General features: G+C 42.3%; 1 protein-coding gene across 1 annotated transcript in view; it reads left to right on the top strand.

Annotated features, from left to right (window-relative positions):
• Positions 1-266: 266 nt before the first annotated feature.
• JAKMIP2 (janus kinase and microtubule interacting protein 2) overlaps positions 267-10,994 on the top strand; it is a 148,930-nt gene continuing 138,202 nt past the window's right edge. Inside the window, exon 1 of the mRNA XM_089531509.1 lies at positions 267-326. The gene's annotated coding sequence lies outside the window, so the exon portion shown is untranslated. The remainder of the gene's footprint in view (positions 327-10,994) is intronic.

Below are 10,994 nucleotides of genomic sequence, written 5' to 3'. Positions count from 1 at the left end.
CTTTTATGGCCGTTGCCATGGTGCCCAGGGAGAGCAAAGCACCGCAGCAGGGCAGGGGGAGGAGGAGGCAGTCCATGCTGCAATTTCCAAGCTCTGCCTCAGTGAGCTCATCAACCTCCTCCTCCTCCAAGGAGGGATGTGGCTGAGCCTCTGTCTCTTGCTGGTGGGTGGGTGGTTTCCATCCTCAGCATCACCAAGCAGGAAGGAGGGAAGGAGGGGTGAGCAGATGCTGATGTTGTGCTCTGTAGCACCTCCAGAGAAGGGATAATGGATCCAGCTCGCCCATCCCTCCTTGCCTTTCAGCATCTTACCTTAGATTCAGCATGGTGAGCATGATATGGCCCTGGACCATGGGCTCCACTGCTGTTTTTTTGTTTGGTTGGTTTTGGGTTTTGGTGGGTTTTTTTGGTGGGGGGGTGGAGGGATTGCAGTTTTTCTCGGGCTGAAGAGGAAGCTGATCCAATGGCTGGGGGCATTTGCTATCCTTCTTTCTGTCTCTTGGCATCTGCATCCTAACCGTGCAACAATGACTTTCATCTGAGCCTCTGGAAAGGATGAGGGCGGAAGGGAGGGGAGGGTGAGAGTGATGGGGAAAGCAAAGATGGAGAGGGATTGGAGGCTGATTAGGAGCCGTCTTAGGAAATGGGGCTCAAGGATTAATTGTAACTATCCTAGGGCACAAGGATGCTTTTAGCTGTGGCCTTTTCCATTGGAAGAAAAGACTCAAGGTGTGCTGGAAATGGCTGTCAGGCTGGCAAAATGCAGCTGTTGTTTCTGGTGGATTTTTGATTTTCTCTTGTTATTCCCGAATACTGGGCTGGGCCTTAATGAAGTCCAATTTGCTGTATCCGGCTGTAGCAAAGCCAGAAATAGGCAACCTCAGATCCTGTCTGTGATTGATCTGTGAATCCATTAACAGTGGAGGTTTAAATGTTTGGCCTTGTGTCATTTTTTGTCGCATTACTTAAATATCTGGGTCAGATGCAGTTTACGTGGAAATGTGTGTGTGTGCGCGTGCATATTCCACATGCATCTGGAGCTCTTTGTAGCTTTCTATGTACAGTGCATGTGCTATTTTCATTGGCAGGGAATGACTGACAGCACATTCCACTTGAGCTGGTATGAGTGATTTATAGTGGCTTGGTTTCATTTCAGCCACTTACAACAGATCTATATTGTTCATTTGGAATGTTGTATGCCACTAATTCACAACCTCTTTCCATCAACTGACATGGTTACTCTATTGCCCTCAAGTCCTGTTCTATGAGCTTTCTAGATACATCTGTGTAACCACCGTGGAATCCAAAATGCTAGACGAGATAGGCCTTTGGTCAGATCCAGATGGGCTCTTCCTGTATTCTTTTGAAATGAAAGACACTATGACATTATTTATTGAATTGTTTGTTTGTTTGTTTGTTTTTTGGAAGGCTGAAAATAATAACAGTGTGTACCTAGCAACCCTCCATTTTGATATTTCAGAAATAAGAGAATCATGTCACCATTTCTGAAGATTCACCTCTCCATTCTGTGGCTCACATACTCCCTAGATGGCAATTCATCTTCTCAAATTTTAGAAAGTAGATTATTTGGAGGTGGGAGAATCATCAGTTTAATCCTATGGTGCTTTAGTTTAATCATAGAACCTCAATAGATATATCACACATCATTGGCCATGCTGGCTAGGGCTGATGGAAATTTTAGTCCAATAGAACCTGAAGGGCCTTGCGTTTGTTACCTCGGTTATGCTAGTACAGAACGATCCTGATATATGGTCCTTTAGCTAATCCCAACTGTATCAAGAGAAATAAATCCAAATGTCAAGATTATATGATACCATGCAAACACTATGTACTGAGGTAGCACTTATTTTCAAAGTAGATTCAGAACATGGCTTTCTACTTAATAGATCTAATATCATATGGAGGCCACTAACATTCCTGACAAAACTTGGTTCTAAACATCAACAGTGATTGTAGTGATGGTGTTTTTATTCCCACAGAAAACTCTGGGGTTTTAAAAAGTTATCATTTATCTTCAAGGAACAAATGCACCTTTTATTACTTCCCTCTGTTTAATTCAGCGGTAGAGAACTGGTACAACTTCCATAATCTGCCACCATTGGCTATGCTGAATAGGACTTATGGGTTACAGTCCAACATCTGAGAGACTACACATTGCCCACCCTTGACTAGTTAATTAAGTTGGATCTGTTTCTTTTATCTGACGTACAAGTGGTTTTTAAAATAAGGAAATAAGCCATAATATCATGAGATGCTTTTTCTTTGGCACTCTTTTCACTTCAGGAGAACTAATTCTACAAACAATCCCATAACTGGTTTATTGGTTTCAAGGAGAACAGTGTTTAATAAAAGAACCTGAGAGTGATTTGAGATGATGATTTGATAAATTTAGTATTTCAATCTTTAGCGCCAATGAGGCAATAAGTGAAATACAGACAAACAAGTATATGGTTCTTGTCTACTGGGCTTACACTAAAAAGACATTTCCAGAGAATTTACTGCACAGTAAAATACACATGTATTTCTCATTCAAAGCACATAGCATCTCAGGTTACTACATTTTCTTACAAATGCACTGCTTTTCTTTTAAAATAGTACTCTTAAAAATGGAGAGTGTGAATGTGGCAATCAAATGTTTTAGCACATGTGCATAGTATACAAATATGTATTTAGTAAAGAGTCAGGATTCACTGAAGAACTGTTTATAATTGATAAACAAACTAGGTTTTCTACTACTGTCTTTTTACAGGAATTTTAACAGGAGTGGGAGTGGAGGAAGAGTGCTAGGAGTGTTCATCTTAGACAATGGGTCCCAATCAGATTTCCCAAATGAAGCTAAATTGTTCATCACGATAACATTGAACAGGAAGTATGAACAACACAATCTGATGACAATATAGACAAATAAAAGGAACAAACTGATTGAGAAATTAAATTTAGCTACATTGCTTTTGTCATTCCAAATGCTGTTAATTTTAAGAAAATGTTTATGATGCTGGGAGAGGATGAAGGCTCTTGTGGGTAGGAAGCATATAGGGTGGGACCAGGAAATCCATACCCTCCTCCCCCACATTACTATAGCACTAGCTCTTTCCTATGTGGTGCATCTAGAAAATCTCTTTTTCTCTTTCCTTCCCTCTCATCTGTTGTAAAATACAATTCTTGTCCCAGCTGTTGCATATATCACAATTAGCAAGTGTGTGGAATATAATTTCATATGTATATAACAAGTATCAAGTAGCAACTGCTTTTCCAGGTAAATGCTGACAAGTCAAGAATGGACTTAGCCACAGCTGGCTGCAAGGTTTGGGGGGGGGCTGGGGGGGGCTGGGGGGGGGCATCCCACCCTCTGTCCTTTCCCAGCGTGCACACACAGAGAGAGAGAGAGAGAGAGAGAGAGAGAGAGAGATGATGCTGCGGCAACCACCAGGCCCTTCCTCTTCCTCTGAGCCTGTGGGATTAATTTGTGATTTTGCTGTAATGAAATAAGCACTGATCATTACCTGGTGATCAATATATTTTCCATTGCATAGCATTTTGAGAGATAAAATGGGACTTCCAGATTCAGAGGACATGCAATTGGGTAAAGTGAAAGAATGTTGCTTTGAATCTTTGCACAGCATGGACATCTCTTTGCAAGTATTCCCCACTTTTTCAAGTTTCCAAGGGAATCCAAAAGTGGCATCTCATAGCAATACCAGTACCCATGCTCCATGAAACCTTGTGAATATATGCCCATGTTATATGACAGTACCAGTACTTCCTTTTATACTCCATGTTACCATACCTTAACTGTCTGGTTTGGCAGAAACAGTCTTGTTTAATCCCTCTGTCACACACTGATCACACACTGATGTTACTCAGCCACATGTGTCCCAGTTTTCATATGTGAAATGTTGGAAGGTATGTGTCATTCTCACCAACGAGTGCCCTTCCTTGCGCTGGGATGTGCAGGTTGTGATGTGCATGTTGTTACTGTCTTGTGAGGGTAATCATATTGCTACTCACTTCTTTTTAATGATGAAAGAATAGAATATGCATGCTGAATGGAGGGACTTCTTACACATTGTTTAAAAAGATGAAATGCAGTCATTTGTATAAAAATGTATATACTATCTGCTAACTGCTTTGTACAAGATATGATTTAAAAAAGAAATGCAATATAGTTCACAACAGTAGGGAAGATAGTGAACATATTGTACACATGCCAGCCCAGTCAGCTGAAGCACGTTCACATTGCACAGCTGTAAGATTCCACTTTAATTGCCATGGAGGCATTCTGTGGAATCATGGGGTTTGTAGTTTGGTCAGAGGCACCAGAAAAGTTCCCAGGCTTAGAATTCTAATTGACTCTCCCTAAACTACAAATCCTAGGACTTTATCCCACATGAGGAATTTCTCTTAATTTCAAATGAAAAGAAAGTGGAATGCATTCACATGAATTTGCTAGTTCAGTGAATTTATGTGAATGTGAATTGCATTCAAACTGGCTTCCCATTGCCCAAAAATAGCATGCCATTGCCCGAATTTGCGTGTGGTAGTCTATCATGCAATAACGTGAAACCCCATGATTGTGCTCAGACTGACTTCCCTTTGCCTGAATTTGCATGTAGTGGGTTATCATACAATAACTTTAAGCCCCGTGATTGCATTCAGATTGCCATTGGATTATACTTCCAATTTCCCTTGTCTGATAAACTCCCTAGAATTCCATAGACCATAGCCATGGCAGATAAAGTGAAATCATAGTGCTATAGATGTGTAGTGTGAAAGTTCTTACTGTGGATGGGAGTCTTCAAGGCCCCTGCTATATCTCCTTTTTAAAAATCTGTAGACAGGACTTGGACTGGACAGCTTTTCAAACAGAGGGTGTTTCAAATACAGTGGACCCTTGGTATCTGCTCAAGTATGGTTCCAAAACACCTATTAATACCAAAATCCGTGAATGCTCAAATCCATTATATACAACTGCATAATAATATGGTGTCCCATATATAAAAATGGCAAAATCAAGGTTTGCTTTTTGGAATTTATATATATATATGGAATATTTTCAAGCCATGGATGCTTGAATCTGTGTATAAAGGATCCCTGGATGTGGAGGGCCAACTGTAGTAAATCAGGGACATAGCCAGGATTTTAGGAAGGGGGGGGGGGGGGTCCAGACTGTCACCATTATATTGGGGCTTGGGTGCAGCGGTGCAGCAGCACGCACTATTCATTTTTCTAATGGAAGGGGGGTCCGGACCCCAAGAACCCCCCCTCCTGGCTACGTCCCTGAGTAAACTCTCTTCTGACAGCTCTTCAGTACAGAGCTCTCCTCAACAAAGCAGGGTACATGGCAGTCTTAGTTCTGGAATATGGAAAAGGGAGTACAGGTACATTCCTTTGAGACTCCACAGCTTTGGTGGTCCTTAAACAGCCCCACAGCATCTATAACCACTTTCACCCCAACCGAGAATGCATCAGGCCTAACAATGGACTTAGAAGAGTAAAGGGTTAGCTGCTTCTTGAATGAGTTTGCAAATGTCATAGATATGTTTAATAACATGTACTGCCAGAGTTAGGGTTGCCATACGTCAGGACCTCCAAACCGGGACAAATGTAGGACAAAATTTTCAAATGTAGGACACTTTTTTGTGCCCTACATTTGAATAGGAGCCTCGCTGAGGGGAGGCTTTCCCCCCCCGGCCTCGGCCCTGGTTTCGCCGCGGTGGCAGCGGAGCCCAAGCAGGGAGGGAATCCTCCCCTCAGGGAGGCTTTCCCTCCTGGCCTGGGCCCTGGCCTCGCTGCGGTGGCGGCAGCACCCAGGCGGGGAAGGAATCCTCCCCTCAGCCCAGGGGCGGGGGAAATCCCGGGGGCGGGGGCAAACTGGGGCAGGACCATGCGGACCCGCCCCAAACCAGGAAAGTCCCGCCCCCAGGCGGGATATGGCAAGCCTAGCCAGAGTAGTAATATCACTGAAGCAGAACATTTAATCGCTGTTAATTTTTACTCATTTCTTTTTTATTGATTTATTTCATTAAAATTATAAATTTACATTCAAACATAGTGCTTATCATATTTTGCTTCCAATGCAAAATTCTTAATGTTCTTAATATTACTTGCACTTTGTATTTTAATGAATCTAGGGCGGGTTACAGACCGCCCTCAAGCGGCCGTTTTCCTGCCGCCGCCATTCGCTGCGGAGGGAAGCCCCAGCGGCCAGACCGCGAGGCTTCCTAGAGCAGCAAAAAAGGAGCGCCGAAATGGCGCTCCTTTTCAAAATGGGAAGTGGTGCCGTGAGGGGCGAAGCACGCCCTGGCGGCGTCACTTCCGCCGCGACACGTCTGGACGCTATGCATCCAAGACGTCAAAATGGTGGCTCCCATGTGGATGGGCGCTGCCATTTACAACACGCTCCGCGCGTACTACGAAGAAGGGCCACGAGGAAGGTAAGACCCTTCCTAACCCTAATACGCGCGGAGCACGTACTTTATGGTGGTCTGTAACCCGCCACAGACTTCCATTTGTTTTCTTAATCTAAAAGAGATAAAAACAAAGCTATCCTTTTTACAATTCCTAATTTGTGTCTATTTATTCTTAGTTACTTAAGACTCATATATTTCTTTCTGACTGCTTTGAACTGCTCTCAGACCTTATTATATTCTTACTATATTCACTTTTACTCATTTCATGTACATCTACTTTGTTTATATTTTTGAAATATGAGAGTAAAAGAGCAAACACTTCCCCACCACAGGCTGGTGTTCTTCCTCTGGTGCACAGCTTTGGCACAGCTTCTAGTCTCTTAAGATCCGTGTGCCATTTAAACAGCATACCTCCAAAGTGACCCGAAGCAGCTTTATTTTGGCCTGTCTGTTCGGGCCCATAGTCCATGAAAGTTTTTATTCAGTTAGGTGCTATAGGATTCTGTTATCTCCTTGAACACTAGGTTCATAATACTTCAGTTAGAAAAATATATGTAACTTCACTACCAAAATTAGAGAGCCCGCATAGTGTCGTGGTTTAAGACCAGGACATTGAGAAAACCAGATTCGAATCCTCATTCAGGCATAGAAACCCACGTGATGCTCTTGGACATGTCACACTCTCTCAGCCTCAGAGGAATGGAGAGGCAAACCTCCTCTGAATAAATCTTGCCAAGAAAATCCCATGATAGGTTTGCCTTAGGTTTGCCCTAAGTCAGAAATGACCTGAAGGCACACAACAACTAATTAAATCGATTTATTCAGGTTTACTCTTCTATGATCCCATCAGATTACTTTATTCCATTGTGTTGTAGTTAACAATAGATTTTTTCATACTAATATATGAACCCAGTTCTTTGTAAGAAAAACATACAGGCCTCATATTTTTACCAATGAAATTGGTATAAATGCTAAATAAGCGGAATGAAATCAGTGAATTTAATACCTCTACACATTCAGATGTGTTGTATTAATATAATGCAGAGAGTGTATATCAGTTACTTCACACAGAACTTCTACAAAAACAATTGTCATATGTGACTAACATTATCAGTTTTTAGTTGTTTGTCTATTTATATGTGCGCGCACACACACACACACCCCATACCCTTCAATATTTCACAGATGAAAGTCAAGACACATGTGGCCAAGCAACATCAGTATGTAGTCAAAATATCTCCTACCTTGATCCTCTGACTGTAGTCTGTCATTACACTCAGGGTCATTTTGTGCTCTGCCAGAAGTGAAATAATAAGAGTATGCTCACCTTTGTGTGCAGCTCAGCTCATGACTGCATACGTGTATAGGGAGCCAAATGTTTTCTAACAAGCATCCACATGGAGAAAGGAGTGGTGGTGATGGTTGTAGCATCAGTTACACAGCAGGATAGAAGTAATAGACCTTTTTTTCTCTTTGCCAAGAGAGAAGGAACTAATGGGCTTTGATTTGAGGGAACAAAAAAGGGCCCAAGGGCCCATAAAATCATTGACCCAGCCTTGTGTGTAAGCATATATATATATATATAAGAATCTCCCTGCCCAGAGGGGATAATGATACCCGTTTTAATGATATACACTAATTCGTGGTTTTCATATTGGATTTGTTTGTTTAAAATCTTTCTATTCTGTCCTCCATCAGAAGGTCTCAGAGCAGCATATAATAATTTAAATAATTGAATGTAGTGTAAGACAATTTAACATTGACATGGTAGAAGATAAACACATATTCAACAGTATAGAACAAGCTGAAACAAATTTTTAAAACATGGATATGTAAAAGTTGAATAAAATAATTACAGCTCCAAGGCTTTAATAATAATAAAAAATCCCTATGTTTTAACTTGCTTCAGAAATGAAGTCAAGATTGGTTCCAGCTGGGCCTCTAAGGAGAGGGCATTCCATAATCAAGATGCCACAACAAAGTAACTGTTGTTGCTGCAGTGTGCCTTCAAGTCATTTCTGACTTATGGCAGCCCTAAGGGGAACCTGTGACAGGGTTTTCTTTGCAAGATTTGTTCAGAGCGGGGTCTGCCGTTACCTTCCTCTGAGATTGAGAGAGTATGACTTGCACAAGGTCACTCAGGGGGTTTCCATGAATGAGCAAAGATTCAAACCCTGATCTCCAGCATCCTAGTACTGTACAATGTTCAAACCATTACATGATGCTAGTTCTTCAACAAAGACCCCCTCCCATATCCTTCCACTCTTGCTACCTCATACTTCCTGAGCTGCAGCAGGGGAAAGAGGTGCTACATGTTACAACCAGATCCTGCCTCCTTTAGCCTATATAGTTACAGAAAGAATAATTACAGTATAAGGAAAAGGGGGCTTTGGAGGAAGACCAGGCAACAGAATGAGGGAGCAAAAATTGGCCCTCAAAGTCCTTTGAAACAGAGCAGAAGACTCCCAAGCACTCTCTCACTTCCACATTTCATTCTTCTTCACCTCCCATTCCATCTTACAGCTGTGTCAATTTGCCAGATATGGCCCAACTTAGAGGTACATACTTAGGGTTGCCATAACCCGGCAGCCCCCGTGACAATCACGGTTTCGGGGGGGGGCCCTCCCGGTCCCGGTCTGGTTTGGGCACCCACCCGTGCCTTGTTCCCGGTTTGGGGGCCCGCTCCGACCATTGCCGCTGCTGCTAATGTGGCTGCTGCGGCACCAACCCACCTCCTCCTCCGGCTCCGCCTTCCTCCTCTTCCTCGGCGGCAGAAGCGCCGCCGCCACCGCGCCCCCACTGTGAGGGCTTGCGCGCCGCCCAGGCCTCAGCAGGGGTGAGTGGCAGCGCGCGCGCCTTCCCCACTTCCCTCTGCACATGCGTGCCTGCCTGCCCCACTTCCCTCCGCCCGCCCGCGCGCGCGCCTGCCTGCCCAACTTCCCTCCGCCCGCCCGCGCGCGCCTGCCCTGCTTCCCTCCACGCACGCGCGCCAGCCTTCATAAGGAGGAGGAGGGGGGAGAGGAGGAGGAGGAGGAGGAAGGAGCCGGAGGAAGGGTGCCTGAAGGCCAGGGCAGAATTGGGCCAGAGGAGGAGGAGGAAAGCTGAGTCAGTGGCCATTAGGTCTGCCTTGGTATTTTGAGGTTTTTTAATTATATTTAAAAATATAAAATACTTATTTTATTTAATTTTTTAAATTTTTATTATTGCTTTTTATTTTTTATTTTATTAATTTTTATTATTGCTTGTTTTTATTTTATTTCATTAATTTTATTATTCCTTGTTTTTGTTTTATTTTATTAATTTTTATTATTGCTTGTTTTTTATTTTATTACATTAATTTTTATTATCAAATATATACACCCCTGCCTTGTTTTTTATTTATTTTTTCATTATTTTTTATTATAAAATATGTGCAAGTGCATTTTTTGTGTATTTATGGTGCTTTGAATGCTAACAAGTCTGCCTTTCTTGACCAATTATAGTGGTGGTGGTGGTGGTGATGATGATGATGATGATGATGGTGATGATGATATCAACAAGCCTCTGAGGCACGGCCAATGTAACTTGCTGTGATTTTTACTAACTCATGCGCAGTGAAGAAAAACCACAGTCCCTTGCCCAAGTACACACTTCTGAGAAGTAAAGTTGAACCCGAGGGCAAGTACATTTCTGCCATCTGTCTAAGAATAATGCCAAAATGTCCTCCATTTTGATCATGCCTAAAAACATGCATTTATATTAACATTTTTTAAAAAAACCTCATTTTTTTGCACGTCCTCCATTTTTATAAAAATGTGTCCTACATTTGAAAATGTTGCCCTACATTTGTCCTACATTTGTCCCGGTTTGGAGGTCCTCACTTATGGCAACCCTATACATACTTCAATAATATAGGATTTAAGAGTACAGTATAGGGCTGAGAGGGAAAGACCTAGCACTAAAAGCCTTGGGACCTTTGCAACATTTCCTTAAAAGCTCTGCTTCCTATAAACCAAAGAGTATAATAACTTGTTGTTTATTATAAGTGGCCTGTTAACAAAATGAACAGTGTCACAGTCCATAAATGCTTATTTCAGTTGAATCGAATGGGACTGCTGCTTCCAGCATTTGTCTCTATTGGCAGATGGGAGTTGCAGACCAAGATTATCTGGAGTACTGCACTTTCCCTAATCCCAGTCTATCAGCATCATTAAGAGTTGTTCACCTGAGTACATTTCTGTATATGTGTACACCAAAATTGTTAAGGAAAATGCAACATGGGATATACAGTAGAAGAAATAAAACATGTATCTGAAAGTCACAGTGACTAAGCAAGAGCAATTAAGAAGCCACACAGGTGAAAAAGCTAATGTAATTTAGCAGTCCTGAATGTCAAGGACAGAAATGTAGAATGTACAATTGGAAACACCTGAGATTCATTAAGTGTACAAGGGGAAATGATGAAATTCTTAAGTATGGGTGGAACTATGAGAACCAATCAAAATGAGTGTACACGCCCACTGGGTGGAAACTGACTAGTGGGTGGTGTTTAACAATGGCTATAATAATTGCTATGTTTGCCAAT

Source organism: Sceloporus occidentalis, unplaced genomic scaffold (genome assembly GCF_023333645.1).
Source record: "Sceloporus occidentalis isolate IW3139 unplaced genomic scaffold, rSceOcc1.0.p SCAF_1, whole genome shotgun sequence".
In the NCBI taxonomy this organism is placed as follows: Eukaryota; Metazoa; Chordata; class Lepidosauria; order Squamata; family Phrynosomatidae; genus Sceloporus; species Sceloporus occidentalis.
Note: the sequence above shows the minus strand (reverse complement) of the source record. Positions and strands in the feature narration are given on the sequence as shown.